The sequence below is a fragment of the Asterias amurensis genome, chromosome 16 (genome assembly GCF_032118995.1).
Source record: "Asterias amurensis chromosome 16, ASM3211899v1".
NCBI lineage: Eukaryota > Metazoa > Echinodermata > Asteroidea > Forcipulatida > Asteriidae > Asterias > Asterias amurensis.
The window spans coordinates 297760-325579 of record NC_092663.1 but is presented as its reverse complement, the minus strand read 5'-3'; the positions used below and the strand labels follow the sequence as shown (position 1 = coordinate 325579).

Here is a 27820-nt window from a genome sequence, read left to right as displayed (position 1 = left end):
TTAGCAAAAAACCTTTCTTGGTAACGAGTAATGTGGAGAGGTTGATAGTATGAGCAACGGCTCCTTCTGCTGTGACTTGGTTTTTGAGAAAGGTTTAAGTTATTTTGCCACGAAATGTACACTAACATACCTTAGGCCTATCATTCATTTCTTGTTCTAACTGTATCATAACTAACTAATCAGTAAAAAGAGTACATGTACAAGTACAAGGAAAATCCTCATACCATATTTTTTAGGATGTAAATTTTATGTTTTTAAAAATAAAATGGCTTATGTGGAGACCCTCAGGGGACTGAAACATTACAAACCTGATATCAGAAAACAACCACTCTAAACAATTCTGATATATCACAAATACAGGCTTCAAATATTATTTATTTAAAAAGGTAACATGCAAAGTTCTTGATAATGCGTAAGTAAACCTTTCAGAATCTGAAGTCTTAAATCAATCCAGGATGCATTAATGCTTGCATTTAAACATACATACAAAGTGTACAAATATCATGCATGTAAATTTGCAGAATTGTACTCCCTCATTTCTTTAAAGGTTAAAGGTGCAAGTATAATCTGGTGCAAATCTGTCATCATTCAAATAGATTGTGACATTAGAAAGTAATGTAGTCCCAAAAGGATCAGCCCAAAAGTGGAGGCAAAGATTAAGAAATGACCCAATCTATCTACACCATGTGCTCAAACTCCCAAGGTTGACGTCCAGATTTTATTCAGTTTATCATACACCATTTTTTGTTTAAATGATTCGAACATGCGACTGACAAAGTTGAACTCTTTTTGTACACGTAACTTTGGAACAATTCAAACAAATACTTTCAAATGAACAATGTACATGACCAAACTATGGAAGTTTTCAGGCTTTAACACTGTGAGATCCAGTCTTCACTGCATGGTAATGACCTGGTTGGTGGCTGGTTGCTTTTAATGGACCTCCCTTTTAATGGACCTTGTCTTTGGCTTGGTCCATTAATAACTGCCACCACCAACCAAGGTCATTACTTCATTGTATTCACCGCCTTTAACTGAAGAAACAATAAAAACATTTTAAAAAACTTTCCTATTGATGTTCGGGGGGTCGTTCAGTTTTGGCTGGGATTTAATATCTTACACGTATTTTACTATTTATCATTTTCCAGAACCAGACTTTACCAAATGTACATGTTGAGTTTTGAAAATTACCAGCACCATCAATACTAAATATAGCCATACCCACTTACAATGCATAATGCAATCAGTTCATACCATACTCCATGAAATATACATGATTTTGCGAAAGGGTTAAGCTGCAAAGTCTCCCAAGCATACCAATTGAAACAATATGTGGCAAGCATCTGCAAGCACGGTACATTAAACAAGTTATTATAATCTCACAATAATTTGAAACTGACTATTATGCAATCTTTTACCTACCACTTCCTAAAGGGCTTGTGGTCAAGTGTCTTCCAGCAAATGAAAACAATACATTAAGTTTGCAGTTACACCTTGTGTGAAACGTGATGTGTGCTTGCTGGGTGGATTGTTCTGTTGAGAACTTGCTTTTTATTCTTCTTCTGCGGATAAACATTTCTGGAATTCAGGAGACTTCTCAGTTCTGAAAAGAACTGTTCTGCTTCTTAAAGGAACACGCTGCCTTGGATCGGACGAGTTGGTCAAAACAAAAGCGTTTGTAACCGTTTTTTATAAAATGCATATGGTTGGAAAGATGTTTTAAAAGTAGAATACAATGATCCACACAAGTTTGCCTCGAAATTGCGTGGTTTTCCTTCTACTGTGCGAACTAACATGGTCGGCCATTTATGGGAGTCAAAATTTTGACCCCCATAATTGGCCGACGTGTTAGTCGACGAGGTAAAAGGAAAACCACGCAATTTCGAGGCATGTTTGTGTGGATCATTGTATTCTACTTTTACAACATCTTTCTACCCATATGCATTTTATAAAAAATGGTTACAAACGCTTTTCAAAGACCAACTTGACCGATCCAAGGCAACGTGTTCCTTTAACTGAACTACATGTACCTGGGCGAAAGATAGGAAATCAGCCGGGACTACTACTTTCGTTTTAGATGATCGAGGGGACTTCTCGTTATTAACTTCACTATTGCGAAGTGAGATTTTGCTGGTCTCAAGACATTGTCAGGAGAATGAAGAGTTGTGAGAGGTGTTGGCATGTTTATAGGAGTTCAGAGTGTTTCAGTTACTGCTCAAAATGTATTGTACAAACACATCTCTACTGGATCACTCCACGGGTTCTTGAAGGTGTGGTTTGAGGTTTGTGGTATGATCAGAACTATAGTCAAGTGACAAACATGCAGATCCACAATGTACATTAGTTCTTCAAATAATGTAGCTTAGCTCTATTGTTCAAATCACTCTTACTAAGTCTTTTTGTTTGTTCAGATGACAAAAAGATTCATGACAACAGGACCACCAGATTTAGAGGGAACACATTTACAACAAAGTACATTGCAGTTGGCATCAGTCTCTTTTCTTTGTTTATATGTATGTTAGATTAAGTGTAAATAACAATAATTGATTGTGGAATTTTTCTTCAGAGGGTTGTACATTCTTATACATGCTTCTTGGAAAAACATTCCTAACAGGTTTGAAGGTTATTTTACGACTGGCGATTATTGATAGGAACAAGGACTGACTGATTTATGGCCCATGGAGTATAAATCTTACACTTAGCTTCTACCAAGTGCCAATAAGTCTTTCCAAACCCCTGTGTCACCTACCCTTGGCTTGTGATGCCTGAATTCATCATTTCTGGAAAGATTTGACATCATTTTTCTCATTGGGTGAATGGATCTGCAGTTGTAGAATAAGTGAATTGATGGTGTACCTGACTAAATGACAATACACATAATGAAGAGTTTCAAATCATATGCTTGATGCACTTGTGAAAATTTAACTTAAAGGCAGTGGACACTATTGGTAATCGTCAAAGACAAGCCTTCACAGTTGGTGTATCTCAACTTATGCATAAAATAATAAACCTGTGAAAATTTGAGCTCAATCGGTCATCGAAGTTGCGAGATAATAATGAAAGAAAAAAACACCCTTGTCACACAAAGTTGTGTACGTTTAGATGGTTGATTTCGAGACCTCAAGTTCTAAATCGGAGGTCTCGAAATCAAATCCGTGGAAAATTACTTCTTTCTCGAAAACTATGGCACTTCAGAGGGAGCTGTTTCTCACAATGTTTTACACCATCAACCTCTCCCCATTACTCGTTACCAAGTAAGGTTTTATGCTAATAATTATTTTGAGTAATTACCAATAGTGTCCACTGCCTTTAATCCTGCCTGGAACCAATTAGCTTTGCCAGGGAGGGTCAAAAACACAAGCCAAAAAAGTATCCAGAGGATCATGATGCAAGCAAGTTTTGTTCCATTATAATTATGAAAAAATATATTTAGCTGTTGCGAACAACTTACCAACCGAAAGGACCGCTGGTATAAATTTAAAAAAAAGTCAATGGCCTGAAGTTTCAACCCCAGCAGAGTCTTACCCTTCAAAAAAAGCTCATTAGGGTATGATATTTGTAGTTAAGAAAAGGAAAAAGATTGTCAATTAAAATATAAATACAATTAAGAGAGAGCTTGGATGTGTCAAGATGATCTCACTCTCTGGATCTGTACCTATGTATAGAAGGTGATCAACTGTTGTAGTTGACATACAACAGGTGTGCTACCATAACCTAGTGCAATTATTATTCAAGCCATATGTATAGAGCTCTCCTTGGGTTTTTATGAAGCAATAAAGGTTTTAACAACCAGTCATGCCTGTCCTACTTTCCCTATACATTTTATTTCCTTCTAGATTTCATATCTTTTCATTTAAAAATGTACCTGGAGGCATTTTTCTGTTGCCATTGTAGTACACCAATTACACATTCCATTGAGATTTGAAAGGCATTTGCAGCCATTCCTGTTAAGAATGGTGCTTTATAAAGTGTGTTTTGTCTACAGGTTCATGCACTCCTACAGTGTTAATCTTCCAGTCAGTACAGATGCCTAAAGCAAGTAGTTAGAGCACCAACAATGCAAAGAGAGCCAAGTTATTAAATGCACAAAAGAACAAAATAAGTTCCAAAGTGAAGTGAATTAAGCCTGCCTTACCACAACACCCGCAGCAATTGTTCATCATTTATTGCCCTCCTCATTATTGTTAGATATTGACAAGTATTCTATATATCTCAAACAAATTTACAAAAGAACCCACAAGTAGCTCATTCATAGAATACTTCAATTCATGGAAGGCATACCAAAGGTATTGTACTATTATTCTGAACTTCATGAAGAATGTGCTTCAAATTAACTTATTGTAGATAAATGAGGGATACAGTATGCAGTGCATTGCTTGCATTGCATTTTAAAAAGTAACAAACACAATCACATTCAGTGTGCTCAATATTCAGCATGGAGGTAGCATGCACAAAGTATGCCTGACATTCTGGACCCTAAATCACTCAAAGCTGTAAACAATAAATGCCTTGAATCCATTTTTTGATCATAGCCAATAGTGCTAAAAATGCAAGTTTGATGGTATAATCTATCACTTCTAATATTGTGTAAATTTATCTTCAGTAAGATGAAACCTCATCTTCGTTTGGTACATGTGTATGTAATGCACATTATTCTTATATCACACTCATTGCATTCTCTCTATCAATGCGACCCAAAGAATGGGGATGAGAGGTAGCCCCTGACTCAAACCCTCAAACCCTGGTCCTATCAAATATCCATGTGGTGCCAACTGACCCTGATCCTCTCAAAAGAGATCCATGTGCCCACTGACACTGGTCCTATCAACAGATCCATGTGCCCACTGACCCTGGTCCTATCAACAGATCCATGTGCCAACTGGCCCTGGTCCTATCAACAGATCCATGTGCCCACTGGCCCTGGTCCTATCAACAGATCCATGTGGTGCATCTTGCATCTTGCATTGTTGAACTCTCCCATAAGCATTGCTGCTGTCCTGGAGAGGGTGGGTTGCAATTTCCATTTCTAATTCTGATGTTTGGGTTTGTGTTCGGGTTCCATGCACTTGTGGCAAATTCAAGTTGTGGTCTTACTAGAGTGTTGTACGCCGTCTCCTTGACTTCCTTGCTACATTTTCCAAGGGTGCATCTGATCAACCCAAGCGATCTTGAAGCCTTGGCTCTGACTGCTTCTGCCTGAGTGTTCCAGCTTAGGTTGTCAGTGATGGTGACTCCAAGATATTTGCATTTTTTCTCGTGTTGGATTTCCTGACCAGAGATTGTGAAGGTATGATCCAACTTTGTCTTCTTCAGGGTGATGCAGAGGTGGCAGCATTTTGTGATGTTGAAGCTCATGTCCCATTTCTGAGCCCATTCAAAGACTGCCTGGAGATCAGCTTGGAGAGTCTCAAGATCTCTACGGGACTTGATGCACCTGTAGATTACACTGTCATCGGCAAAAAGCCTCATTGTTGACATAATACCTTCATTGATGTCATTGATGCACATTGGCCCTGTGGTCCTATCCACAGATCCATGTGCCCACTGTCCCTAATCCTATCAACAGATCCATGTGCCCACTGGCCCTGTGGTCCTTTCAACAGATCCATGTGCCCACTGGCCCTGATCCTATCAACAGATCCATGTGCCCACTGGCCCTGGTCCTATCAACAGATCCATGTGCCCACTGGCCCTGGTCCTATCAACAGATCCATGTGCCCACTGGCCCTGATCCTATCAACAGATCCATGTGCCCACTGGCCCTGGTCCTATCAACAGATCCATGTGCCCACTGGCCCTGGTCCTATCAACAGATCCATGTGCCCACTGGCCCTGGTCCTATCAGCACATCCATGTGCCCACTGGCCCTGATCCTATCAACAGATCCATGTGCCCACTGGCCCTGGTCCTATCAACAGATCCATGTGCCCACTGGCCCTGGTCCTATCAACAGATCCATGTGCCCACTGGCCCTGATCCTATCAACAGATCCATGTGCCCACTGGCCCTGGTCCTATTAACAGATCCATGTGCCCACTGGCCCTGGTCCTATCAACAGATCCATGTGCCCACTGGCCCTGGTCCTATCAACAGATCCATGTGCCCACTGGCCCTGATCCTATCAACAGATCCATGTGCCCACTGGCCCTGGTCCTATCAACAGATTCATGTGCCCACTGGCCCTGGTCCTATCAACAGATCCATGTGCCCACTGGCCCTAATCCTATCAACAGATCCATGTGGTGCCAACTAGCCCTGGCCCTCTCACTCGATCACACTGCTGCTGAATCTAGGCTAGAGTGACATGTAGGTGTTCATTTGATAAATTGCTTTTTTTGTTTAAGACATGTTCCTGAGATGCAAAGTTCACATATTATGTGTTTGTTTGTAGCAATGAGGTTTTAGCTGAATTTATATAAAAATTAAAATCACAACGAAAACAAAAGTTGTTGGTGGATGGATGGCTGAAACAACTAACATATTTTGTAGCACATTTGCATTGTATATCGCAAATTCCTTGATGAGCCTTACTAAGAATTAAAGATTTTCAAATTCTAAAATATTAAAACCATAAGTTCAAGAAACAAAAATGACATGTATGTACAGACCATCTGCCTTACTTTGCAGTGTAAATGCTATTTTAAAAAGCAATTAAAAAACCATGAATTAAGGATGCATAGCCATTCCATTCAGAGATAGAGATCCCTGGATATACATAAATCAACATGAACATTGTACATTGTAGACAGACCCACATATACGTACCTCACACCAGACCAGAGCCAACCTATAAGATTCTGATTATATGGTGAGAAAGATATATTACCCTACAGGTGTATGAAGCAGAGCAATTTCATTATTGATCTCCTACCTGCATGACCTGGGGAACAACCAATCTTTCATGTTCATACAATCAATGCATCTAGGCAAATGCAATTAGAATCAACACAGCATCAATTTAATGAAAACTCAATAAAAAACGGAACTCAAAGTTTGCACAGACATTTTGCTGATCTATGGTGTATCGAATTACATGTACATCAACAAACCAAAGCTTCTATTTGAGGGGAGAGCAAACATAAGAAACTGCAGGTATCTCCTATTCCTAAGCCACATGACATCAATTCCTGATTTTAGACTGCTTCTGTGATATTTTCTCAATAGGGATAACCCAGATATGACCTTTCAACAAAGGATGTTCAATAAAGCAAGAGTGTGCAAATGATATAAGGATCTACACAGTTCACACAAAGATCAAGCAAGCGCTGAGTAATGCTGTAGTGTTCATGTGAACGAAATGTTGATATGAACTTTGTTAAGAGTATTTATACCTTTCAGTTTAAGCTAAATTATGCCATTGTCCAACCATTGCTACGTAATTTAAAATATGTCCATAGCTTTATGCGGTAACAAATTGAACCAAGTACATCTATAGTTGGCCCAATAAGTACATGTAAAACTACTACAGCAAGATTTAGCTTATCATTAAGTATTCTTCTAAATTCTTGTGAATGTTCATCTTGTTGGCCCTGGTTCCAGGTAACATTCCTCTATAGCTTATCACAATGGTGGTTGCTCCAGTACCATTACAATCCTTGATGCCTTGACACAGTGAGGAGTGTGTGTGTGTGTGTTTCATCACCTCATAGCTGCTGCTGCTTCTGCTGTCATGCTGTCTTCACATCATTCTCAACACTTCCACATCATGGTATGGGCATGGTTAAACCTGCCCAAACCAATTACAATCAATTCAACCACACCAAAGCCACATGGCACCATCAGTCACACATGTTTAACCAAATCTGTTAATCTGCAAGACAATCCTGAACTTATAACAAGCATTCATGTACATTCAACATGTTATTGAAATTGTGTGCTTTAGTTCATAGAAGAAGCACTGAGGATAGACTCCGGCTTCCTCCATGTTTCAATAAATGAACCATTCTGAGTTTCAATGAACAGGTTCTCAATTACATTGTATCTCTGAGACTGTATCAAAATAAGGATTCAGCGTAACAAATCCCTGTTACTTCTGCTTTATAGACTTGCATCTTTTTAATAACAGGCCTTGCTCATGTTGTAACGTCTCTGGTGGTAGAACAAGACCCCAAAGAGAATGTCTTCATTCATTGCTACCATACAGGCAAATTGTGTACTGAGTGCTATGGTGGTAGAGAAGCAGTTTCTTTTACAACCTTCTTTTCAACCCTCCATGGTTCAACCAGGACACCACGATGTACCATGTATGATAGATACACTACTAGCAGTGGCTCGTTTCTTTTGTGGGGTGTTTCAAGATTATGAAATTAATTGGAAACAATATGTAAGGAGGTAGCAAGAGGGGTGTTTTCAGTTGATTCAAAACATGTTGTATTTAACAACCTTCGAAACGGCATCTTGGTTAAGACAGTTTGGCAAACCATAGACATATTAAATTATCTTTGACAAATTTGCACCCTAGGCCCTAAGAAAAGCATGGTTTATTTTTACTGAATACACGTTCAGGGTTGTCCACAGTTTTTGCAGTAGCAGGTGAAAAAATAGGTGATTCCACCTAAGGACTGAGGAAGCGTGAAGCATGTTGCCCTTTTCATTGTTGAGAGGCATTTCAAGGCATTGACCATACTTGCCCTTCTGCACCTTGCATAAAAACAGCAGAATTTGTTTCTTTTTGTTTTAGGGAAAATTTGAAATGTTTGACATTAATACTGGTTGATTAGCAGAGATGTTTTGCAAGTCTATGGTTACGGATACAGATAAAGATTTTCATAACCTAAACCTTGTAAGGTTCGTTTAAAAACATTTAATTTACGAACCTTACATTTTATTCCAAATCGCAGGGTTATGTATTACTTGAAGTGCTTGCACTTAACATCGAAACATCCAGGAGTGAATTGATGACTAAATAAAGCACTTGAAAATTTGACAAAGATATTACTATTAGACGCCACATATATGTCATGTGAACACACAACCTGTTGATGCAAATTTCTCTGTACATGTTAAAGACCTACAATGGCTACAAACCGTAGGTTTGCAAAACTTCTGTTATGTATTTTAACCATACACGTTTGATATCCCATTACAATTGTTTGATTTTTGTGTAAAACAGTGATCTCTTACACATTTTTTACAAATAACACTGAAAGAACACAGTGGCTATAAAACCTTGAAGTAACACAATTTTTGAGAAAGAGTAAATTTTGTCACTCAAATATTAAAAGACTTCATTCAGGCCTGATGCCCTTTTTAGGCATTGGAGAGCACTCAAATTTGTGCAACAAGGGTGTTTTTAATTTTGTTTTATTCCTTCTTGCACTTCGATGACCAATTGAGTCCAAATTTGTACAGATTTGTTATGTTAAGCATAGTACCAAGTGAGAATACTGTTCTTTGACATTACTAAAGGTTTCCACTTCCTTTTGCTTACTAACTTCCTTTAACAAGATTTTTTAAAGAACTGGTGGGACCTCCTATTTCGTTTAATTAATTGGTGCCAATGGGGTTTTCAAGCAACAGTTGTGAAAGTTTCCAGGAAAAATTGATAGGATTACTCAAATACATTGTAGTACCTAATCTTTTTTGCAGACATAACTTAAGAATACAAACCCAAGTGCTTAAAGCCACTAGATTTACCCACCTGGTTTTCAAAATACATTGTAGTGGATCTACATTTGTATTGAAACTGTTTAATATCTTTTTGATGTTGAAATGCCCCCGAGACATGACTTTAGTTTCTGTACACCACCGCAGTAAGTCAGTCAGGTGAATGACCGTTCAAGTTCTACCCCTACATGTACTTGCTTTTTCCTTTTAGTCCCATCAAAGATATAATCTAAATTTAACTCAGATAGGGCCTATCCTGGGTTTTTTTTAAACGTGAAGGGATTTAGGGGTTAAGCCTTTTTTTTTAACAAACATTACAAAATCACAGAGCAGATATTGGGTGTATTTTCTTATAATAATGAAACTTTCTTTAACATTTATGACACGTCTCATTTTTGTAGCTATCATTTAATGTACCTAAAGTGCATGTTCGTAATTTATCAAACACGTGTAATACTTAAGCCATTAAAGGAAATCTTTGAAAGACCCCTGATGGGCATGAAGAGAGTGAACGTGTCGCTCATTATGGTTTGATTTCAGTCTGAAAATAGCACATTGGTACATTGCTATTGGAAACGCTCATACGGAGCTAGGCTGACTGTACATTGTAGTCAGTTGCCCTTATCCACAGATTCTGTACAAGCTTTCCCGGGTTAAATTTTAAAACAAGTCTAAATGGGTATGTAAAGTTAAAACATGATTAAGACAAATCTTCACCTTGATTATTACAGCTACAGAGAGCGCTATTAGAAGAAGAATAAATGCTTTAGTGATGAAGAGCCTGAAGTTTAGAGAAGAATGAAGAAGAGAAGAAACTAAATTGCTGTTTACTACTGGGGCAACTTTCTTTTAATGTTTCAAATCAAATCATTAAAAATCAGCACAAACAACCATTCTCATCAGGCCAGTCATTTCTAAGAAAAGAAATTAAATGTACATGTTGTCAGCTATTGTCACTAATCGATTATACATTGTTGGATCACCAGTTAGGTCAATGATTGATTTATTTTATTAACTTGTTTTCTTTTGCTGAATTTGTATGGACTTCTTTTTAATTCAGAGGGAGCCTCTTTGCACAATTTGTTATCCTATCAACAGCTCTCCATTGCTCATTACAAAGTAAGTTTTCAATTTTATGCTAACAATTATTTTGAGTAATTAGTGTCCGGTGCCTTTACCAACATCCTCAACAAACCAAGCATTCCGAAAAGGCAATTACTTAAACATGTAGGCCTATTGTGGAGAATGTACTCCATCAATGCACAATTGAACAAAGCAAAACTGTCAATCAATGACAACAAAACAAATGAACAAAATAGTATTGTGTAATAATAATAAAAATAATAATTAGAGATTTATAAAGCGCACATATCTGCCTAAAATGGCACCCAAGGCGCACAAGAAAAAACCCACTAGAAACAGTAATTAGCGAAATAATATATAGAAGAGTTTGCGGTAACACCATGTAATAACAATCTCTAAATGAGTTGGGGTGGTTCTGAAAAGAACCGTTGGGTTAACTCGACGTTTCGATCAGTATGCTCTGATCGTCTTCTGGAGAACTTCTCCAGAAGACGATCAGAGCATACTGATCGAAACGTCGAGTTAACCCAACGGTTCTTTTCAGAACCACCCCAACTCATTTAGAGATTGTTATTACATGGTGTTACCGCAAACTCTTCTATATCTTATCTCCACCATGCAAAGTTTCAAATCCTACTTAGCGAAATAATGACAAGTATGGAAATGACAAATCAGTGTAGCCTAGTACACTTGTACAAATACTGTATACTAGATGTAAATTTGTCAACAACCCAAGTGATGTCAAGACTTTCTATATACACATCACTTTTCCCCCTTTCTGTTATTTTTTAAAGATTGGGTAAACATTTCAACCTTTAGCATTGTTCTAAATTCTAAACACCCCAATAAGCCATTGGCGAGTTAGATTGGCGAGTCTGGTACAATGAATTGTTTCCAAGTTATAATGTACCACTTACATTTGAATTCCTCAGACACTAGATACAGTTGCTACATGTATTATGTGCAATGATTTGGGCAAACCTTTGCATAGCAACCTCCAGATGAGCAAACCCTGGTACCATTGTGCCATACACATCCATTCAGAAATGTGTGTCGGTGTTCACCGTCTCTTACTAAAATAGGCAAAAACTGGCCCCGAATCATGTGACATAGCAACTATCTCGATAGTGTATGGAATTCAAGCACGCCATTGTACCAGACAATATTCAAATCAATATTCAAAGTGCAATTGTAAAGTGACATTGCAATTGTAGAATATTATAATTTTTTTATTTTCCAAGAAAACCTTTTGACATTGAATGATGAGACTAGGCTTACACTGTTGGAATAAAACAAACCACAAGGTAGGCCTAAAGAATGCTTGGTTCAAACTTGTAAACCCTTTATTAATAGGTAAGGTACAGGTGTACAACACCTGTTGACATAACTCACATGATCACAACCGCTAATTTGTATCTTGTATCATGGTAAAACCATAGAGCTACAGGACCCTCTCTATGGGAAAACGTACTTGGTAAACTTATTTCAAGGGAAGTCCTCTATTCATGAATATCTTTTAATAAAAGTTATCGAAATCAGGGATTAAAATGGGGGTTATGATAATGCACATGTACATGTAGTGAAGTTGTTCATGTTTGGTGCTAAATGATTACACATTGTAAGTAAATGCACCTTTGATAAGATTGATCATTCTAACCAATGCAATTATTTCAATTTGACATGCAACATGATTGTACATTCCACTGTAGTTTTGCCACTTTAAATGCAGAAACTGATTGATTATACAGGCCTTCATATAATGAAACAAACTGTTGAAAGGACAATTATTTTAATGTTAGGAGAAATTGGACAGTGAGTTGATACAGTTGTTTCGACACTCCTGGGGTGACAGGTCTTTTATCAGCTGCGCCATGCATTAGGATCTTTCAACCCCTTAATCTTATATCTTGTCTTTGTACCACAAAATTCAAATCTCCTCTAAAAACCTATCTTGTGTCACAGGTTTCCAAGGACTGTTGTTGTGTCTGTTTTGGGGTGTGTTTTTTTTACTGCACCTTGAACGCCCTACAGGCTGCATATGTGCGCATTACAAGTCTTTCATATACATTACTTTTACAACTATTATAAAGTTGTTGTTATTAAATGCTCAAATAGTTCCTGGTTTCCAAAAGCCAGAGAGACAAACAATACTGTGCCATACGGCATATCCAGAGAGCAGACCATTGCTACTTTAAGAAGTTGCGTATTTAGTTAAAACTACCAGGACGGTGGCACATTTGTGTAAATTTGCAGCAAAATTCTTCAATAAAAGTTTGTAGCATGCACCCTTGCTACCAGCCATTCTCTAAACTAGAAACAAGTAGTGAATGACACTGTCAATCAGGATCACATAGCACTACCCCATGCAGTCAGGGATATAAGCCTATACATTGCCAGCCTGTACAATGTAAGCGCACACTGCAAAAGATCCCTGTACATAAGCAGTGGGCCTTGTGTAATTAAACAGAGTGATGTGGTATTGTAATCTTAGAAGGTTCATATTACCACTGTGTGCCCCTGGATTCATGAGTGACATTGTCAATCATCTCAAACTCAATCACTAGTTTAGGACATGCGCTCAAACACCTCATAGAACAAATACCAAACATGTATCAGCAATTCTAGTGCTCAACAGTCATAAAACAAATTAAGTTCACATATGGGTTTTAGCTTGAATTCCATATTCTGCCTCACATCTGTGAACAATCTTCCTGTCATTCTAGATCTAGGTCATCCTCAACCCTTTCAAAATAATTGGCCTTCATACCCACCTTTGCTACTAACATCTCAGAACTTACATTTTCTTTTTCTTCTAGCTTGGGTAAATAAGACAGGGTGCAATTTGAGATAAGAACAGCCTACCAATTATAATATCAATATCATAGCCAGACAAGTCACTGTTGAGGAACATCAACTGTTAAACTTGTTGTGCCTCCACCCTAGTCCACTGGCCTGTGTGACAGGTGCCTGCACCATCGTCATACCCACCAGTCCTTCCCTGGACACAATGGCATATTCCTCAACCTAAATACCAGTTCTTACTTCATGCAAATTTGAATGCAAAGTGAACCATGGCGTCAAAATTTAGAGATGCGCAACAACTGGGCACAAGCATGCACCACATCAACCAATTGTACCATTAATCTATCTACATGGTTCGACTAAAAATTCCCAGATCATCTCACACACTCAAGTATTAACTTAGCTTTAAGTAAATTCAGAAAAAGCAGAAATACGTAAGATGTTAGAGCAGGGTATGCCTTCATGTACATGTATAGATAGCCTACATATTTGTTGTACATGTACAAATCCGTTAACTCATTTTGAGCCAAGAGCAAAATTACTAATTTTCTCATCCTAGTAATTGACTTTGATTGTTAACATTTAATTAGATTGTCACACTTTACACCGTGTATTCAACCAATAATTTAACAATCCCTTTAAGATTTTGAACAGCCAACTGTGGAATTTTGTACTGTATGTTTGATTCCCAGTGTAACCTCTAGATACGTGGCTTCTTGAGTACATTGGTTTTATCTGCAGGGTCATGCCATCCTCCTTACCTGTCCAATGCCTGTCCTGATAAGCTTGGGATCCAGGGTCTAACAATGTTAATTTGCCCTCCTAGGGGCCTAGCAGGGGGCCTCAACATCTGGACAATCCATTATCTTTTAAGGACAAAGGGTTCAGAAATATCAGATGGAATTTGCTTTCCAGTGCTTCAGCCATTTCATTTTAGAAGGCTCAGTAATGAAGTGATCATAATCATATTTAAAACATAAATAATATTTTCTCACATATTATGATTATACTTGAAGTATAAAATTCCATAGTAAACCTTGCTCATTGCATGCTGCATGATACATCTGGTAGTAGCCAGCACTAACGCAAAATATTACCAAATAAGTTTAAGCAACATTTGCACAATGTTGCTTATTGTAGGGGTTCGTACGTACAGTATAGTCTTTTAATGTAAAAATTCATTTCACACTAAGAACAGTTAAAAACTCCAAATTGACCAAGCAAGCTACAAACATGTACAAGAAGAAAGGAAAGTCTAATACGTTTTTTTTCTTCACAATTATGCAAGCCTTATTTCTGCTTAAAACTAAGTTCTTAAATTATGCGGTTAATATTTTTGTTATTTTTTTTAACTTAAAATGGTTGTACGCAACATACACATCAGATGCATTTAAGAAAGAGTATCAATAGCTATCATGTTTCATGGTGCAAGGACCATGGTTTTCCAGATTTTTTCAAAATATTAAACATTGACTTTGAGGATATCATTATCCCGAAAAGGTAACAGTTCCGTCTACATTGTAATAAGGTATAAATACGTGTAGGCCTACATGGTTCAGTCTACATACGTACAAACTAAGGTCTACTGATGATGATGACTGGAGCAAGCAAGTCAAAACATTTAGACCAATTTAAGAAATGACTCGGCAGTTGCGCAGCTAATTACAATCCTTCAAGCTATAGTAGCAGTTAAAAGCATGACAGTTTTGTTCAGAACTGAGAAGTCTCTCGGACATCTGATAAATCAACTCCAGGGTAGTAGAATGTTTAGAAAGACAGTTCTCTAAAGAATAGATTCTACCTGGCAAGTAGACAGGCCTACACACATGGTGTCACTGCAAACCAAATCAATATTGATACCTACATTACCTCACTATGCAATGCCTCAAAACACATCACTAAGGTCTAAGTACATGGTAATTTGCACAAATTGTCAAAAATATTGTAGATAGGTGCAGCCCAGCAAAACCTTGGGGCAATCTTAAAGAAGTACATGTAAGAAAACAAACTTAACAAGTGCATAAAAAGCCGCATACTAATTCAATTAAGTTGTTTAACAGGCATGTGAGGTGAGGGGGAGAGGTCTTTTTTATAGCGCTCTGTTCGGGATAGAAATTGTCCCAGAGGTCCAGTAATTTTATTCTATTTGGCCATGGCCTTATTATAAAACAACCCAGAGAAAGTACTGAGTGATGGGAATCAATGTTTCTACCATGAGCTTATTAAAAAAAGAAGAAAATATCTGGCCGATGACAAATTGAATGTGTAACTGATCGTTAATTTAGGGATTCAAACTATTCACTAATTATTAAATTATTTTAAAAAACTTTGAAACAAAATAATGACAAGATATTTTAAACTCTAAAGGCTAGTCCAAAAGTTAGGACAAGTAACTCATCATATCTGGAGATAAGACTATAGTCTTAACTCTTAGTGAAACCAACCCCTCTGGAGTACTAAATTACAAGGAGCTCATACTGGAAACGCATTCTCAGTGCTATCATTTTCTGTTTACCATTATCACACGTACAGACTTAAAAAAACAACTCTCAGTTCAGATTAAAGTCTGAAAATTCTCATCCCTTGATATATTTTCTAAATCACTGTATGCATGTGATACAACAACAGGCAAGTAAAACATGGGCACATCGTTCAGCGGCTAGCTGAAGTGTTTATTACATGTATTGTATCCACAGGGTAAAAAGAGTCCAACACTTTAATATTCCTTGCATATGTTGGCAATTTTGCATTTCAATTGAATGCACTTTTGTGAAATCTCTCTGACACATAAGTCAAGCTAGCCTTGGTCCCTTGCCATTTTGGATTCTGTTAATGTAATCAGGTTACACCCATTGCCATAGGGGCACCTGAATTATATTCATAACATCTGTGTCCAGTTAATTCATTGGCAAGAAGTTGATATCATTGCTACATGTATAATTACCATACTGCTCAAACTCAAGTTGAAATTTAGACTTGATGACAAGTCGTTAGGCGCTGCCTAGCTGTATTTCTTCCTCCATGCTGTTACAAACACATAGTATGCCGTTCATGCAACAATCACAGCTGCGAATACACATTCATGCAACATTCGCAGGTAGCTTGTGGAAGCTAAAAATTGCCACTGACTCTCACATATACTGGGATCAAGGATGTGTGTACCGTCCTCGTAACTACACTGTGCTTAACAATTACTACAGCCTTCATTTCAAGACTTGTTTAAACTGCACATACTTGACATGGACATGTGTGCATGGGTAGTGTTTATACATGTACACAACTAGACGCTAGAGACAATAGAGTGTCATGTATTGAGAATCAAGTAGATCAATAAGGCCGTCACTTGCCTAATAAAAAATATTGAATGTACATGTATGTACACCACGTTTAATATTATATTGACTGGCAATGAGGTAACTATAGTGTACATATGTGGTCTGTTCCCTGAGTGACTTTGAGTGACCAGAAGAGGGGCCTCTAATTCCCGAGGCCGAAGGCAGAGGGAAATAGGCCCCTCTTCTGGTCACACCAGGCCTGAGGGGGGAATAGACGTACACTAGTTACCGAATTATGCCAGTCAATATGTGTTTTATAATACACCTCGGTCTTAAATGTGAAATAAGAACAGAAATCTGGGAAAAGCAAGGAAATTTTGTAGTGCTGTTCATGGTTCAAGTCATGAGAGGGCGCTGAAACAAGCCACAACTTTCGTAGACTAGTGCCCGCAAAACACGCGCGTGCGATCACTAGACTATATTACTTCATCCCACCTGATCGTGTTTCAGCCAACCAGAACACAGAACAAGCAAGAGGTGTGTTATAATATAACTTATTACTGGACACTGTTGGTAACATAATTGTTGCCATAAAAACTTACTTGGTGAGCAAAAGAGAGCAGTTTATACCTAGTACAAAACATTGTGAAAAATGGCTCCCTCTGAAGTGAGTTTTTGAGAAAGAGGTATCTCACTCAAATATTAAACTTCAGGCCTGTAACCTTTTATTAGGCATCTCTGAATGCACACAAATTTGTGCAAAAAGGGTGTTTTTCCTGTTATTATTCTCTTGCAACTTTGATGACAAATTTGCATAAGTTGGGACACACCAAGTGAGAATACAGGTATTTGACAATTGCCAAAGGTGTACAGTGTCTTTAATTCTTATCTGAAAAAGACTGTAGAATTCACCTCATCATGAACTTTCCATGGACTAATACAGATTGGGGCACCAGTATGAAAATGTTTGTGAAATAATCTACTAGTAGTACGTATACGTACATGTACATGTAGCACACATGAGTTATAAAACATGATCATGTCTTGGATGTTTACAATACACAGTTGGCAAATCATCAAATCTACGTTGCGATCAAGTACTCTGCTAGAATAGCAGAGACATTTTAACCAGTTTGATTAAGATGTTTGTTTGCATCACAGAGTCAATGTCAAGATCTTTACAGGAATCTTGTTAAAGGCATGCTCATTAGGTGCCCTTTTACAGTCCAGTATGGAAATAAAGCAGTAAGAATAACAAATGCGTGTGTTCATTCAGCAATTAAATGAAGGAAGATCTGTACTTCACAATGTTCAGATTCATGGTCAGAATCAACACATTTCACGCATGTAATGTTCAGTGTTTTTTAGACCTTTCACAGAGCTCTAACTCTCATTTTTGTGAAAAACCCCAGGAAATGTCCTCTTTTCTCTATGGTGCGACACTGATTCACCATGCACTGTTTTGTGTTTGATTGTCGGGTGGTTGATTTATGTTCCAGTCGAGGGAACCTTGCAATTTTCGCATTATATTGAGGGAAACGAACTGCCGTCTCTTTTGTTTCCAAAAAATTACAAGTACAGAAGGCCTACTTTTTGATTTATTTAAATAATCTAGAGAATTTTAACAATTTCGTAAAGCCTTCTTCTTTTTTCCTCAAATTAACAACAACAACAAAATTTCAGTTGAGTTAGGAATAGTGTTAACAAGTCACTCCAATGGCAATGTAACATTTGAGCTTTAGTTGCTATAATTTTGTATAAGTTCTCAGTCACTGAACCAGATATCCTATCTTGATTGTAATCTTCAGTTTTATCTAGGATCTCCAGGTCTTGGTTTTCAGGTGTTCACTAAGACCCCGTTCCCACTGGACCCCGCATTGATCTCCCAATTCGTGAAAAGGGCGATCAAGACCATGAAAGGGGGATCAAAGGGCGATCAAAGAAAAATAAGCTCGCGAGGGCGATCAAGATCTGACCGTGCAATTTTGATCCTCCTTGGGAGTAGGATTAAAGCGGGATCTGATCGCCCTTGTGGATTAATGGACGATCAAAAGTCACTAGTGGTAATGCAAAGGGCGATCAGGGCTATCAAAACATTGTTTTTTTTAACCCACTTCCGTTCCCAAAAAGGGGGATCAATGCACGATCATACTAGTTTGGAACGCGACCTTGATTTCACGCCTGCAACTAATCTTGTTGCGGGATCCCGATCTCGCAATTGTGGATCCAGTGGGAACGTGGTCTAACTGCTTGAGTTTCAAACTGACATGTAAAATTAAACAGATGGTTTCCCACAGTTCTGTAGCCAGACACCGAAATGTCCCAACCTCAGACCTCCGATTTTTCCCCATCATGGTGAACACGGATGGAATCGCGGAAATTGGTGTAGAACACGGAATCGATCCAATTGCACGGAATTTCACAGCATTAAACAAAAATATCAGAATTAAACGGAAATCTAAATGATAGGTTTAAATATTATCTAAAATAAGATCGAGAACCAACAAAAACAACATCCCTTGAAAGTTTTGTATTCTTGCGATATAAAGTCCATCACTAGGCCTACCAATTGGATCTTTCCCCAGAGCGGGTCGGCATCGTCCGCGCACGCACACCCGGCCCACTGACTGTCAAATCATCTCCATCCATCACAACATTCAAGACAAACTTAAAATCTCACCTGTTCAAATAAGCCTACTCACACAATCCTCAGTCCTAATTTGACTTTCTCTCCTCAAGCGCCATGAGCGCCTTCCTGAGGCGGATACCGGCGCTCTATTAAGTGTTCTTTATTATTATTTATTATAAGCACAAATGGATAGGTTTCCGCCGGTTTCATCAGCAGTGTGTCAAAATGGCGTCCAAACAGACGGAAGGCTTTGCCGTCGGGGAAACTCCGAAGCGCAACGCTATCACCAGACATTCAAGTGAGACAATATGACTTACCTGTACGAGTGTTGCCTGATTTCGAGTGTTAGCTATGCTTTCCCCTTGCTGATATTCTCAATGCCTCGTTGTGTGTGAGTTATGCTTTCCCCTTGCCGATATTCTCAATGCCTCGTTGTGTGTGAGCTATGCTTTCCCCTTGCTGATATTCTCAATGCCTCTTCTGATCTTGCCAAAGTCCTGCTCAGTGGCTAAGTGCTGATATTACACCCATTCCTAAAATAAAGAGACTTACAATTAGTGATCTCAGGCCAATAGTCCTAACCAGCTGCATACACTTGCCATTACCTAATCAAACTACTTCACTAATTGTATGCTATTGCTGATAACAATCCAAAGTCACTGTCCACCAATTAAATGTTTTAAAGGGTTTTGATACCTTTTGTATGTCAAGTTTTTGGCAGTGCCATGATTCCCTTCTCACTGTGACTAAAGATGTATTCCTATAAATTGTATATTGTCACTTCATAAATACCTCAGACAGTTTCGCTACTCCTATTGGTGGAGAGCGCATCACGTGAGGGTGTTTAAACCGTTAAAAATGACTGTGTACCGGTACGGACATCGTACATGCACATCCCCCACATGACTAACATGTATACTGAACATACCATGAACATGATGAAGGTGAAAACATACAGAGCTCAAGCACTCGGAAACAGATCAGTTTTACAGCGTTTCTTACTGTATTATGCCTTTTAACCAAAAAGGTATTTATGAATGGGAATCAAAGTGTGTTGAATCGGTTTTTCAACTTGTGGTTTAAACCTGCCGAGGCTTGGATAATTTACCTCGACTTCTTCTCTATAAAATTATCAAGAACCAGACCTTGTTGGGATTAAACCACTAGTTACAAACCTCTTCACCACACATTGATTCCCTTATTAAGTTACCTGTAGAAGTTTCAGCTCAATATGTGTCAAGTTTTTGAGAAAGAAAGAAAAAATCAAAGAGCAATGTATTTTCTGTAAATCTGTTGTACATGTACATGTACCTGCTAAAATAAGTTTTGTGAAATAGTTTTACCCATCATTTAAACAAAACTACAGCACATCAGCAGGTAATATTTTAAGGGAAGCTTTCTAACATCATACCTTGAAACTGCAAATCTCGGGACTTTGTGTTTTGTGTCGTGCAAAAAGTACCCAAACCCTTTAACTGATTATTTCAAAAGCCTTTGATGGAATTGACCATAACACCCTGACAGGGAAGTTGATTGCTTTAGAAGTACAACCGAGTATTGTTGATCCTGGAGTTGGATCATAAGCTTCCTTGTAGGTTGTCAGCAACGTGGTAAACATGGCAAAGCCAGAAATGCACAAAACCATCACGCATCCAACAATCCTTAGTTAGCCTACAGAACTGGACGCCTAAGAATAATATGTAAATTAAATGCAACCAAGCACTGTGATACTTTTACTGGCTAAGAATTTTGATCAGTTTGTTGCTTTGTTTATAAACGACACTCAACTTCATTATGTGTAAGGTGTGACAATTCAAGACAATTTGAAATGGGAAATACACGTTAACTGAAGTCGTAAATAGGAAAAGCAACAGAGAGTTGTACAGACTACGCTCATATTGAACCTTTCTGTTGGAGATCTTTTAGAAATTGATAAAGGCTACATCAGTGGATTAGTGTGTCACAGTCTTTTTAATGGTAACGTCAGCCAAGACAAACCCCTCCCTTTTCTGGATGCACTCTTACCAGGCAAAAACTACAATCAGTTTAAGCTCCTGTGCTTTGAACACTTGCAACCTTGAAACACTTCAAGGCACTGGACTCCAAATGATTCAGGCTCCCTCTAAAGTAACTCCCTCAAAGAAATATCCATCTCAGAAGAAGTATGAACAGTTTTGTTCAGAACATCCCCTCCTACAATCTGTTTACTTTCTAAATACTTTGTTATTAATTCGTTAATGCCATTTTAAAAATGATTTCCTTTTAAAACCTTTTTTTAATGGTCTAGTAGTAGGCTATATTGGTTTGTTTTCATCTTTACAAAATGTGCACTTCAGTTTCTATTCTGCCAGACATGTTTTTAAGGTAAAATTATTTTAGCACTGCAGCTTGATTACATCAATACATTTCCTTTACTGACATAAATGTATAGTGTACTTGTACTGTACAATGTGTTTTAAAACCAGTTCTTGGTAGTGTGAGCTGAGTAATCCAAAATACCATCGAGAAAGGGAATGAATGCAAACCAATGTAACCTGAGCAACTCTGTAGCATGTTGGATATAATAAGTGCCAGTGGCTAATGACCTATCTCTCAATCAACCCCAAACTTTATTTTGGCTTTCCATATTGCCCCCTGGTGAAACAAAACTTGTGGTCAAAGAGCTGTCTCATCCAATACACAAAAGAATCCATGATGAATAATTCAAGTACAATCAGGAAAGTAATATCAGTGAACCCACAAACCATACCATAGAGATCAAGCAAGCTTGTGAACCTGCATACAATGATAGCCCTTTGGCTATGCATTCAGATCGGGACTCGGAACGCTCAAATTGCACAGTTCGCCCTATTCAGATCTCACAATTAAGTTTATAGCAATTTCTAACTAGAAGCATGTTACTCTAAGATGGTTGCTGAATTATTATTTTTTACCTTTGAAAGTCAGAAATTACGGCACATTTTAAAACATTATTCTTAACATAATTTGTAACCTACGTGTATGGAGAAAGGCAAGATACATCAGACTTGCATGGTATGCAAATGTATGAATTTCTTGGAATCATTTTATTTATTAAAGGATAAGGATTGGGGAAATAACTTGTGTCAACAAAAGATCTCCATAAAACACTTGAAGTAAATGTATCAATACACGTACGTAATTATGTGTAGGCACGTATGCATGAGCTGTGTACGTGTACATCTTCATCATGTGTGCAACCTAATAATACAATTAGCAATGTACATAATAAATGTACTCATAATATATGAGCCATGTACACACTGTTCATATAATGTGCAACCTCAAAATACAATCTTACTCTTAGCAACCTACACTTAAAGACAGTGGACCCTATTGGTAATTACTCAAAATAATTATTAGCATAAAACCTTTCTTGGTGACAAGTAATTGGGAGAGGTTGATCATGATGGTATAAAACATTGCGAGAAACAGCACCCTTTTGAAGTGCCATAGTTTTCGAGAAAGAAGTAATTTTCCACAAATTTGATTTCGAGACCTCAGATTTAGAACTCGAAATCAACCATCTAAACGCATACCTTCGTGAGACAAGGGTGTTTTTTTCTTTCATTAATATCTCGCAAGTTCGACAACTGATTGAGCTCAAATTTTCACAGGTTTGTTATTTTATGTACGTATATGTTGAGATACACCAACTATGAAGCCTAGTCTTGGACAATTACCAATAGTGTCCACTGCCTTTAAGACACAACGTAAATGTACTCAGAAGCCATGTACATAGTTGTGCAATATAATATCAGCAAATTACTTTAGGCCTATACATCAAAACCAACTGCCAATATTTCATAAATGCAAGGATGTGATGGCTGTTGAGAACAAAAACTGAACTCCAAGAATTCTTTTAGAATTTTACAAACAAAAATAACATCCCTGTAAATGAGTTGTAAAAATACAGATTAAATTTAAAGATGCTATGTCAGATTTTTAGCCCCAAACATTAAAAAATAGATTTTTTTGAGTGAATGGTATTTCAAAGAGTATCACCCGCTTTAACGAAAAAAAGTTTAACTTTTACTTTTAATGGTCAGGAACTACATGTATGACAAAATGGGAATTCCTTAGCGTTGGGAGCTACAAGTTGTTTCGTAAAAATGTGAAGAATTTATGACGATCGAAACCCACCGCAGAAAAATATATGCTGCCATGGAATGTGAGATTTGAGTTATGAAGCTTTGAAATTTTTCCGCCCCAGAAACGTCACTGTAGTGTATAACACGAAAGTGTAAGGCAGCCAGGGCTAGTTTAAACCAGGCTATTTTGTTACAAAATAACAAAAACTACAAAATAAAATAAAATAAGTTTCAGGGAGTAAAGTAGTAAAGAATGAATTGACACGGCTAATACTTCACGAAGACCGCAAGGGCGATTGCCTCCATGCTCACTGGGCATTGCCTTTGAAATGGCCCATTCATTAGAAATTTAAATATTCTTTAATACCCTTTACCAAGAAGAAAATGCCTTGGTGCCCTTGCCCTTTCAAAAATAGATGTAACAAGTCTGATGTATAATTATGTAGTCAAACTAACTGGTTGGCCCAAACAGGCCAGCGATCAAGGCCAAGTCTTGAATCTACTTTCAACTATACCTGACCTATGTCACTCACACACCTTACAGACCAGGCTTATACTACACAGTTAGGGTCACCTAAGCTTTGCCTGATCCCAAAAGGTTCAATTGACTGAAAAGTAGGAGCTCCTATTACTATAACAGTATCTTATAATCAATACAGTGATCTACACACCAGCCAAGCAACTACTTTACCCATATCAAATTCATACCATATCCTAGGGCAAAGAGATCATATTCAAGTTGGTGATGTGGAAATGGAAATAAAAACCTGCCTTCTACAAGAAATTTAAAAGCATTGTTCTTGAGTTCAAAAAATAAATTCCATGAAACCTGTAAGATGAGTGCTGTGCAGTAAGGCATTATGAGTGTCAACTTACCACAAACTGGATCTCCATTAATAATTCACAAACGTTATATTTCACACAAGTAACGGCACTACTAAACACCTCATCACAACATTCTTTGACAGATAGAGGGTTCATTAAGACATTAGGAGTGTAATGCTCCAGTGGCCCAGTGGTTGGTTTCACAGAGAGGTCCTAGGAGTTATTAAAAACTTAATGCTAGTCCTAGGTCGATTAACTCATCCAAACTCAAGATTAGACTAGTCTTAACTCTTTGTGAAATCCAACCCACATTCTTAATAAATGGCTTCATAGCACCCATTCGTTTTAGCTGGTTTTCTTGATGTCTTTGTTGTGTTTTGGGGTTTATAGGTTCTTGTTCCTTGGCTAAACTTGTAATCATTACATGTATACCTATATGGGCAATAAAATAAAACATGTCACATACATAATGTACATGACAGATATTCAAATCTTAAAAAAATAAAAACTTCAAATAAAGTTAATTCCATTTCGGTGCAGTCATGGTGATATTTCAGTATTTGTTTTGGCTTTATTTGTTTTACTGGTTAAATCTAAGGTTATGAAACATACATAGTGTACAGTACAACTTATTATTGATAAACCTACCACAAGAGGGCGCTCTTATGTTTGATGAACTCATCTAAGCTACAATGGATCATTTTTCATATGTAAATCATCCTCATTTGAAGCAGACTTCCAACACATCTTCAGTAAACTATCCATGTATCTTTCTGTATGTAATGTACTAAGCGCCTTGAGTACCTTGTTGGTAATACAAGCGCTAAGAAAAAAATAATTTTAAACCATTAGAGATATTCTGGGACAAGGAGTACATGTAGGTTGTGTATTGTAAAACTTAAAACGAAATTAAACTGCACTGTACAGAAATTTTGTTTAAATTATAAGTTTTATTTTGTCATTTTTAATTCTTATTTTTTTTTCGACATTTGGTTTGCAATCAAGTGTTCCGGCGGTGAAGGTGAACTGGTTGAAGTTTTCTAACTATTTCATTATTTTTACAAGTTACTCGTGACATGATCCAAATGACTCATGACTCACACTTGAACATGACTCAAGTGACTTGAAACCTAGCTCACCTTGTTGGGCTGTCGTGGCTCTGTGGCCCCATCAATAGTGCCAATCCGCTGGCTTCAATGACCTGCCAAACTGCCTCTCAAGCACAACAGCGTAGGCTGCCTGCAGACGACACTGTTGTTTACAGACACAGCTCTTCAATCGACGATGCCATCAGCCTCCAGGAAGATATCAACCCCCTCCAAGACTAGGAAATGAAATGGCTGATGCGCTTCAATTCAAGTGCCAAGTAGTCACCAATAAATGAATGATTATCCCTGCCTGCCTCTTACACTATCCATGGGCATACCTTAGAGGCTGTCAACTCTGCTAAATACCTAGGAGTCCACCTTGATCCGAAGCTAAGTTTCAACACCCATGTTGACAACATCACAAAAACAACATCACAAAAAGAGCCACTAGCACCAAGGCCTTCTTCTCCCGCAATCTGTGCCATAGCAGTCAGAAAAATCAAAGAAGCTGTCTATACCATCTTCATTCGACCAGCAGTCGAATACGCAGCAACTTCATGCAGCAACTTCACATCAAGAAGCTATAGAGCAAGTCCAACGAAGCTCAGCTCGATTCGTCATGGGAGATTACAGAAGAATGAGCAGTGTTACCGCCATGCTAGATCACCTCGAATGGCCTTCTCTACAGGAACGTCGTTACCAAAGCTGCCCTCAACTGATGTACTAAATAAGATTCAACTTGGTCGACATCCCCTGGAACACCCTTCTGACACATTTAACCACATCAACAGGAAGTCATGACTCTCGATTCACAATCCCACATACCAGCTCTTCAGCCTATGCCAGCTCCTTCTTCCCACCCACCATCCGCGACTGGAACAACCTCCCAGTTGATCCTTGACGCTTTCAAACTGGCGTTAAGGGACCCCCGGCTGAAGTAACCTCATCTCCAGCTTTTTTACTCGCCACCTGTACATAATTCTATTTGCACCTAACACAAATTCCTGTTGCCTCAGACAACACATGCACTCACACGCAGTGCGTACATCTTCAACCATTTGAAGGATGCACTTTATAAGGAAGAAGAAGACTCCCTCTCCACGAGAAGCGCAAGCGGAAGGAGTTCTGCCATTGGCACTAGTATTGATAGTATTGATGATGGGGCTATCGTGGCTGTAGTGTTATTGTAGCTCTCTTTAACAACATCAATCTTTAGTTGCCATTCATACCAGACACTAAAAGAGCCAGGTGGAACATAGTTTTGATAACGTAACCCTCCTCCCGCCGGCCGCTAGGTTACGAGATAGGTTCGAGCGAAAATGGTTAATCTGGTCTAGCACACGTGTACAATTTCGACAGCTAGTCACCAGATTTTCCCCATTTTTACCACTTTAAAAAAATCATGACACAAATTCTGAGGGTCCGCACTTAATCCGCAATGTCTAATGCAGCCTGCCATAATACTCAAAACACCATTCAGGAAATATTTCGAAGAAAAATTGACAAAAACTTACCAGATCCCGGAGCGAATTCCCAGGTTCATATTTTGAACCTGTCCAACGCTTTGCAAATGCATTATTTTGTTGTTGGGCTAAACCATTCTGTAAAAGGGGGTGTTACAATGTTGCAGTGCTGCAGTGCATGCGCGCCATTATGAGTGAACGGCGTGCAAAGCAAACACACAGCGCGCACACGCACTGCAACATTGTAAGGAGGGTTACTTTATCGCAACTAGGTGGAACAGTCTCCTTATTAAAAAATTATTATGAAAGTATGGTGCGCCCACCGCTTTTTTTTCATTCCAAATGAAATAATTTAGTAAAGTTATCCAGAGAGCAATAATAAGAGCCATAATAATTAATTAAGAAAATAACAAATTAACATACCCCACAACCAGCCCATCCATGGTGGTAGCCTATCCAACCATACGATCATGACGATACATTATTATGTACACTTTTGGGCTTTTTGGCTTGGCGAAACGGGACCATCATACCATGCCAATGACAATGTGTTAATTAAATCATCAACAATGAAAGTGGAGGTTTCTAATCTACCTGACCTCCCATGAATAGTTATTCATTTAAAGTTAATGACTGAATGACTGATGATTAACAATTGAATTAGCCCCTATTATTACTAACCTAAAGTATTATATTAATCTAAAATTAATAGTTTACGTCAAATCTTGTTAGTAATCACTCACTTACTTACAAAAGTATTCCACGATAGTAACGTCTTGCTTAGCGTTCTCTCTGCTCATTCATTCAAGTACTACAAAATAACAACACAATTTAGATAAGTTGTGTGTGTCTCTCTAGCGCTCTCGTCCGTGAAATCTGATTTACAGCACGACAACATTGGCTTCCAGGTCAACTACAGAGGGCGCTATTGTCAATATAC

The 27820-nt window shown here is 38.1% G+C and overlaps 1 protein-coding gene across 4 annotated transcripts in view; it reads right to left on the bottom strand.

Annotated features, from left to right (window-relative positions):
• The window catches only part of LOC139948654 (growth factor receptor-bound protein 14-like), a 61233-nt gene extending 33479 nt beyond the window's left edge, over positions 1-27754 (bottom strand). For 2 of the 4 annotated variants that reach the window (XM_071946866.1, XM_071946872.1), the window contains exons 1-2: positions 27632-27754; positions 19713-19928 (exon numbers count right to left, since the gene is read on the bottom strand). The gene's annotated coding sequence lies outside the window, so the exon portion shown is untranslated. Of the gene's footprint in view, positions 1-11606; positions 11719-19712; positions 19929-27627 lie in introns of those variants that run through there. The other 2 variants (XM_071946867.1, XM_071946870.1) reach the window with 2 other exon arrangements.
• Between the last annotated feature and the right edge of the window lie 66 nt (positions 27755-27820).